The 8,765-nt window shown below is 39.7% G+C and overlaps 1 non-coding gene across 1 annotated transcript; it reads left to right on the forward strand.

Moving 5' to 3' along the window:
- The first annotated feature begins 828 nt into the window (after window positions 1-828).
- LOC113875201 lies at window positions 829-932 on the forward strand. Its single transcript, XR_003506200.1, has one exon. It is a non-coding gene; the product is annotated as a U6 spliceosomal RNA (small nuclear RNA).
- Window positions 933-8,765: the final 7,833 nt, after the last annotated feature.

The following is an 8,765-nucleotide window of genomic DNA, read 5'->3' on the forward strand; positions in this document are numbered from 1 at the left end:
CTGAAACCTAATTCCTAACGTGATGCTGTTAGGAGTGGAGCCTTTGAGAGCTGATTGCATCATGACTTTGTGAAGGTGGAAACCCCCACCCCCCTCCCTGAGAATGGAGAGCACTCTTAAAAAAGGCCGGGGAGCACTCTCTTGCCTCCTCCACCAGGAGATGTGATGATGCGTCTGCAACCCAGAAGCAGGCCCACACCCTACTATTCCACCCTGATCTCAAATTTGCAGCCTCCAGAACCATGAGAAATAGATTTCTGTTGTTTTAAGCCCCTCAGTCTATGGTTATTTTGTTGCAGCAACCTGAATGGACTAAGAGCGAGGCAGATTGTATTAGAATAACTGGTGGATTTCAATTATTCATGCAGTTTCATTCTATGAATAATCAAGAGTTCACTGCGGCTATAATTTTCTGTTGAAATTTTTCTTTTTAAAAGCTCCACATAGCAGCTTAATTATAATTTCTCTCTGCCTACTCAGAGAAAGTTCTTGAAACTGGCAGTAGGTTTCCTAAGTATCTGAGAGTTTACCACGTCATTTGGTTGCCTAGAACTGAGGATAAAACATCCAGTGTAAAATGTATGTAGTAGGGCTAAAGAGAATGCAGTTTGTGAGTGATCTAAAAGATAAATGGCAAGCATTCTCAGGACTGTAACAGTAGACAAATTTAAAAACAAGAGGGGTAGATGACTTGGAAAATGCTAGTTTTTCCTCTATTTTTAAGAAAAAGGTTATTACCAGTTACAATGGGTAGCTCCTGTGAAGAAAGGAGAAAACAGCCCTTCAGATGTCATGAAAGGTTGAAGAATGTGTTTAAACAAAAGACTGGTGCTTGCTTCAGCAGCATATATACTAAAATTGGAACAATATAGAGATCAGCATGACCTCTGTGCAAGAATGACACACAGATTTGTGAAGTGTCCCACATTTTTCAAAACGAGAAAGACATACCATGTGATATCACATCTATGTGGAATCTAAAATAGGACACAGATGAACTTTATGAAACAGAAACAGGCTCACAGAGAACAGAACTGTGGTTGCTAAGTAGGGGTAGGGGAGGAATGGGTTGGGAATTTGGGATTAACAGATGCAAACTCTTAGTGTAGGAGGGATAAAACAACAGGGTCCTACCGTGCGTAGCACAGGGAACCGTATTCAATAGCTGTGATGGAAAAGAGTATGAAAAAGAATGTATATGTGTGTGAAACTGAATCACTTTGCTATGCACCAGAAACTAACACAAGATTATAAATCAACTTTAGTTCAGTTAGAAATACACATTATGTGTTTATTTTAGAAGTGGGAGTCTGTGCCTTTTCACCCCTTCACTCGTTTCTCCCACCTCCAACCCTCACCTCTTGTAACTCCCAATCTTTTCTCTGTAACTTTGAGTTCTGGTTTTGTTTTTTTGTTTTTTTTTTTTGGTTTTGTTTTATATATTCTACACATAAATAAGAATCATACAGCATCTGTCTTTCTCTATTTCACTTAGTATAATGCCCGTAAGGTACATTAATGTTGCTGCAGATAGCAAAATTTCATCTTTTATGGCTGAATAATACCCCACTGTGTATATATACCACTTTCTTTATTCATTCATCCATTGATGGACATTTAGGCTGTTTCCATGACTTGACTATTGTAAGAATGCTGCAATGAACATGGAATTGCCTGTCTTATTCTTTAAGGAAAAAAAATTACTTGTATCAAATTGAAAAATGAATCAATCTTCAAGTAAGATAAAATCATCAGTAACACAATTAACAGTTAAGACAGCGCATACAGATTGGACTACAGGTTTAGATACTTTTTTTAATTTTTAAAGATCTTATTGGCTTTATTCAACATATCATGAATCAAGCAACATCCCAAATAGCAAATAGAAATGAGCTCCAAGGAACTGAACAAAATGGGAGACTTTTACAGTCGGAGGGGGAAGGGACAAGGAAAGAGCAGATTACTTCAAAGGTTTAGATACTTTGAATTAAGTGCATACACCAAAATCAAGAGAGTTGACGACTTTCACACTGACGGAAAGCACTGCCTTATTGTAAACACAAGACTTCTGGGAAAATGGAGCTGACATTTCACGGGATAGGGAGGGCATATATCTTTTTGAATTACTATTTTCATTTTGTTTGGATAAATATCTAGAAGTGGAATTGCTGGAATTTTAATAATTTTAATTAAAAATAATTTTCAGTTTTCTGAGGATGCTCCATATTGTTTTCTGTATTGGATAAACCAATTTAACATTCTCACCAATAGTGCACAAGCGTTCCCTTTTCTCCACATCCTCTCCAACACTTATTTCTTTTTGACAGTCATTCTAGCACAGTGATATCTCACTGTGGTTTTAATTTGTATTTCTCTAATTAGTGATGTTGAGCACTCTTTCATATACCTGTTGGCCATCAGAGAGTCATCTTTGGAAAAATGTCTATTCAGATCCTTTGCCTATTTTTTTAATTAATAGAGTTGTTTCTTTTTATTTGCTATTGAGTTGTAAGAGTTCTTTATGAATTTTGGGTGTTAGCCTCTTCTCAGATGAATGATTTGCAACTATTTTCTCCCATTTATAAGCTACCTTTCGATTTTGTTGATGGCTTCCTTTGCTGTGTAGAAGTTCTTTAGTTTTTTTTTAAGTTTTTTAGTTTGATGTAGTCCCACATGCTTATTTTTGCTTTGGGGGATCAAATCTACAAAATTATTGGCAAGCTGATGTCAACGAGCTTACTGTCTGTGTTTTCTTCTGGAAGTTTAATGGTTTCAGGTCTTACATTCAAGTCTTTGATCCATTTTTTGCTTGAGCTATTTCCAGGTATGGTATAAAGTGGTCCAGTTTCATTCTTTTGCATGTGGCTGTCCAGTTTTCCCAGCACCGTTTCTTGAAGAGGCCGTCCTCTTCACATTGTATACAATTGAAGATGAATGTGTGTGGGGGCTTCCCAGGCGGTACTAGTGGTAAAGAACCCACCTGCCAATGCAGGAGACATTATAGATGCGGATTCAATCCCTTTAGGCAGGCTTGGCAACCCACTCCATTATTCTTGCCTGGAGAATCCCATGGGCAGAGGAGCCTGGCAGGCTGTAGTCCGTAGAGTTGTAAAAAGTTGGAAAAAAAAAAAAAGTTGGACACGACTGAAGTGACTCAGCACGCAAGCATGCATATGTATGGGCATGTGTATTTCTCCGCACTATCTGTTCTGTTCCATTGATGTGTGTGTCTGTTTTTATAATAATACTGTATTGTTTTGATTACTACAGCTTTGTAACATATTTTGAAATCAGAAAGCATGATCCTCCAGCTTTTCTGTTCTTCCTCAAGACTGCTTTAACTACTCAGGGTCATTTATGGTTTCCTTTGAGTTTTAGGATTATATATTCTATTTCTCTGAAAAATGCCACTGGAATTTTGATAGGGATTGCATTGAATCTGTAGATTGCTTTGGTAGTGTGGACATTTTAATGATATGAATTCTTCCAATCCATGAGCACAGAATATCTTTACATTTGTTTATGTCTTCAATTTCTTTCACCAATATCTTATAGTTTCCAGTGTAAATGTCTTTTACATCCTTAGTTAAATTTATTCCTAGGTGTTTTATTCTTTTTGATTCAGTTGTAAATATAATTATTTTCTTAATTTCTCTGATAGTTCATTATTAGTGTATAGAAATGAACAGTTTTTGTATATTGATTTTATATCCTACAACTTTACTGTACTTATTCTAACAGTTTAGTGATAAAGTTTTTAGGATTTATATATGTATATGTGTATAGGTTTCCCAGGTGGCATTAATGGTAAACAAACTACCTGTCAATGCAGGAGACATAAGAGATATGGGTTTTATCCCTGGGTGGAGAAGATCCCTGGAGAAGGGCATGGCTACCCACTCCAGTATTCTTACCTGGAGAATCTTATGGACAGAGGAGCCTGGTGGGCTACAGTGGAGAGGGTTGCAAAGAGTCAGACACGACTGAAATGATTTAGCACATATATGTGCTAAGCATATATGTTATATGTATATGAACATTGTCATCTCCAGATCATGACAGTTTTAGTTTTTACTTCTTCCTTTCCAATTTGTACACCTTTTATTTTTCTTGCCTAAGTGCTCTGGCTAGAACTTCCAATACTAGAATAAAAGTGGTGAGAATGAGTATTCTTATCTTATTCCTGATCTTAGGGGAAAACTTTAGCTTTTTGTTATTAAGTATAATGTTAGCTGTGGGCTTGTAATACATAGCCTTTATTATATTGAGGTATGGTTTCCTCTAAATTCACTTTGTTGAGTTTTTTAATCATTAGATATTGAATTCTGACAATGCCTTTTCTGCATCTATCAATGATTATATGAGTTTTATTCTTCACTGTGTTAATGTGGTATATCACATTGATTTTGTGAGTGTTGAACCATCCTTTAATTACTAGAATAAATCCCACTTGATAATGGTGTTGAATTTGGTTTGCTAATGTTTTGTTGAGAATGTGTACACTGATGTTCATCATGGGTATTAGCCTATAATTTTCTTTCCCTGTAGAATCCTTGTCTGATTTTGGTATCAGGGTGATGGAGACCTCATAGGATGAGTTTGGAGATGTTCCTTCCTCTGCAACTTTCAGGAATAGTTTCAGAAGGATAGACAATAACTCTTCACTTGTAATTTGATTACTATAAGTGCCATGTTTGACCCTAATTATAAAGGACACATTTCCTTGTTTTTTTGTGTGTGTATCTATTTTAGATTTTTGGTTTGCTGTTACCATGAGGTTTTTGTGTAGCAGTCTCTCTCTGAGAGAGAGAGATGATTGTATATGTGTATGTATGTGTGTGTGTGTGTGTGTGTGTGTGTGTATATATATATATATATATATATATATATATATATATATATGGAAGAAGGCAATGGCACCCCACTCCAATACTGTTGCCTGGAAGATCCCATGGATGGAGGAGCCTGGTAGGCTGCAGTCCACAGTGTCTCTAAGAGTCGGATACAACTGATCGACTTCACTTTCACTTTCCACTTTCATGCATTGGAGAAGGAAATGGCAACCCACTCCAGTGTTCTTGCCTGGAGAATCCCATGGACGGAGAAGCCTGGTGGGCTGCAGTCCATGGGGTCGCACAGAGTTGGACATGACTGAAGCGACTTAGCAGCAGCAGCAGCATATATATATATACATTTATATATACACATACATATACATATACTGAATGTTTTAAGTTGCTGATCTTTTAATTTCAAATGAATTTAAAAGCCCTGCATTTTCACTCTACTCCCCTCATGATTACTGTTTCTGATGTCATATTTTATATCTGATTGTTTTATGTATCCCTTAAGTGCTTGTTGATACAGATGATTTTACCGTTTTGTCTTTTAATTTTCCTACTGGTCTTGTGTGTGGATGATTTCCTACCTTTACTGTATGTTTGCTTTACTGGTGAACTTTTTCATTTTGTAGTTTCTTATTTCGAGTTGTGGCCTTTTCTTTTCGCCTGGACAAGTTCCTTGAATGTTTGTCGTAAAGCTGGTTTGGTGGTGCTGAAGTCTTCTAAATTTTGATGCCTATAAAGCTTTTAATCTCTTCATCAGGTCTGAATCAGAGCCTTGCTGGCCGAGTATTCTTGTAGGTTTTCCCCTTTCATCACTTTAAATAGATGGTGCCACTCCCTTCTGGTCTGCAGAATTTCTGCTAAAAAATAAGCTGAGTTTTATGGGAGTTCCCTTGTATACTGTTTGCTGCTTTTCCCTTGCTGCTTTTAACTTCTCTTTTTCTCATTTTAATTACAATGTGTCTTGGTGTGTTCTTTTAGGATTAATCCTGAATGGGGCACTCTGTGCTTCCTGGATTTGGATGACTATTTCCTTTCCTGTGTCATGAAAGTTTTCAGCTATTTTGTCTTCAGATGTGTTCTTGACAGCTTTCTCCTTCTTGGACCCCTATAATGTGAATATTATTTTGCTTGATGTTACCCCAGGGGTCTCTTAAACTGTTCCCATTTCTTTTCATTCTTTGTTTCTGATCCACAGCAATGATTTTCACTATTCTGCCTTCCAGCTTGCTGGTTTGTTCTTCTGTGGATTTTAGTCTCCTGATGAATTTTTTATTTTAGTTATTGTATTGTTCATGTCTGCTTGGTTGTTCTTTATATTTTCTAACTCTTAAAAAAACCCTATCTCCTGGGAATTCCGTGGTAATCCAGTGATTAGGATTCTGTGTTCTTGTTACTGAGAGCCTGGATTTAATCCCTTGTTGGGGAACTAAAATCCCACAGTCCACATGGTGTAGCCAAACAAACAAACAAAAAAACCCTAAAGAAAAAAAAAAAACAACCTTCTCTCTTCTTGCTCTGTACATCCATTCTTCTTCCAAGTCTTTGACAATCTTTATGATCATTAATCTGAACTCTTTCTTGGATAGGTTGCTTGTCTTTACTTAGTTTCTCTTCCAGAATTCCTTCATCTGAAACGTATTCTTATGCTGATTCACTTTTTCCAAGTTGCCATTGATATTTTTATGTATTTGGTAAGTTACTTATGTTTCTCTACTTTGGAGAAGTGGCCCTCTGTAGGAGACACCCTATGCACCCTAGCAGTGCTCTCCTTTCTAGTCACCCAGGGTATATGCTCTGGGAATTCCCCCTAGGAGAGCTGTGTGGGTCCTTCAGTTGTGGTGGGCTTATTATGTGAGTGATCTGATAGGCTTGGTTGGCCCCTCAGTTCACTTCATTTCAGTTCAGTCACTCAATCGTGTCCGACTCTTTGTGACCCATGAACTGCACATGCCAGGCCTCCCTGTCCATCACCAACTCCTGGAGTCCACCCAAACCCATCTCCATCGAGTCGGTGATGCCATCCAACCATCTCATCCTCAGTCGTCCCCTTCTCCTCCCACCTTCAATCTTTTCCAGCATCAGGGTCTTTTCAAATGAATCAGCTCTTTGTATCAGGTAGCCAAAGTATTAGTCTCAGCTTCAACATCAGTCCTTCCAATGACCACCCAGGACTGATCTCCTTTAGCATGGACTGGTTGGATCTCCTTGCAGTCCAAGGGACCTCCAGAGTCTTCTCCAACACCACAGTTCAAAAGCAACAATTCTTCAGTGCTCAGCTTTGGAGAAGGAAATGGCAACCCACACCAGTATTCTTGCCTGGAGAATCCCACGGACGGAGGAGCTTGGTGGGCTACAGTCCACGGGTCACAAAGAGTCGGACACAACTGAGCGACTTCACTTTCACTTCAATTTCACTTTCAGCTTTCTTTATAGTCCAACTCTCACATCCATACATGACCACTGGAAAAACCATAGCCTTGACTAGATGGACCTTTGTTGGCAAAGGAATGTCTCTGCTTTTTAATATGCTGTCTAGGTTGGTCATAACTTTCCTTCCAAGGAGTAAGTATCTTTTAATTTTGTGGCTGCAATCACCATCTGCAGTGATTTTGGAGCCCCCCCAAAATAAAATCAGCCACTGTTTGCACTGTTTCCCCATCTATTTCCCATGAAGTGATGGGACTGGATGCCATGATCTTAGTTTTCTGAATGTTGAGATTTACACCAACTTTTTCACTCTCCTCTTTCACTTTCATCAAGAGGCTCTTTAGTTCTTCTTCACTTTCTGCCATAAGGGTGGTGTTATCTGCATATCTGAGATTATTGATATTTCTCCCGGCAATCTTGATTCCAGCTTTTCTTCTTCCAGCCCAGCGTTTCTCATGATGTACCCTGCATAGAAGTTAAATAAGCAGGGTGACAATATACAGCCTTGACGTACTCCTTTTCCTATTTGGAACCAGTCTGTTGTTCCATGTCCAGTTCTAACTGTTGCTTCCTGACCTGCATACAAATTTCTCAGGTTGGCCCCTAGTCCAGTTGATTGCCAGGACCTTCCCTGAAGAGGTGTGCTGGCTCTGTTTAGAGGGGTCTGGTCATGAGGTGCCTGGTTGGAGAGCTCTGGGGACTGTAGTGCTAGCTAACTGGCATGCAGAGTCAGGGTCCCAAAGAATCTGGGGGTGTTGCCCACTCCCCCTGGCAGGTGAAGCCAGATCTTGGGATTAACGCCAGACTACTGTAATCAAGGTGGCAGAGTAGAAGGACATATGCCCATTTTCTCCTTCCAGAACTCCAAAATTACAACTCGCTGCTGAAAAACCATCGACAGAAGATGGTTGGATGCCACCAAAAAAGGATACCCCACATCCAAGGGCAAAGGAGAAGCCCCAGAAAGATGGCAGGAGGGGCAAAATTGTGTTTACACTTAAACTCCATACCCGTCAGAGATGCTTGGATGGCTCAAACAAAACCTTGTGTGCACAAGGACACAGAGACCCCACAGAAACTGAGCCAGACCTGCCTTTGAGTGTCTCCTATGAAGGTACAGGTCAGCAGGGACCTGCCACAGAGGCTCTTGGTGCAGCAGACCTGGGTGTGGCATAAGCCTTCTTGGAGGAGGTCACCATTAATGCCACCATGCTGCTAAGTCGCTTCAGTCATGTCCGACTCTGTGCGACCCCATAGACGGCAGCCCATCAAGCTCCCCCGTCCCTGGGATTCTCCAGGCAAGAACACTGGAGTGGGTTGCCATTTCCTTCTCCAATGCATGAAAGTGAACAGTGAAAGTGAAGTCACTCAGTCGTGTCTGACTCTTAGCGACCCCATGGACTGCCATAGAGCTGCCAGAACTCACACAGGACTGGGAAAACAGACTCTTGGAGGGCACAAACAGAACCTTATATGCACCACGACCCAGGA

Source organism: Bos indicus x Bos taurus, chromosome 17 (genome assembly GCF_003369695.1).
Source record: "Bos indicus x Bos taurus breed Angus x Brahman F1 hybrid chromosome 17, Bos_hybrid_MaternalHap_v2.0, whole genome shotgun sequence".
Classification (NCBI taxonomy): Eukaryota; Metazoa; Chordata; class Mammalia; order Artiodactyla; family Bovidae; genus Bos; species Bos indicus x Bos taurus.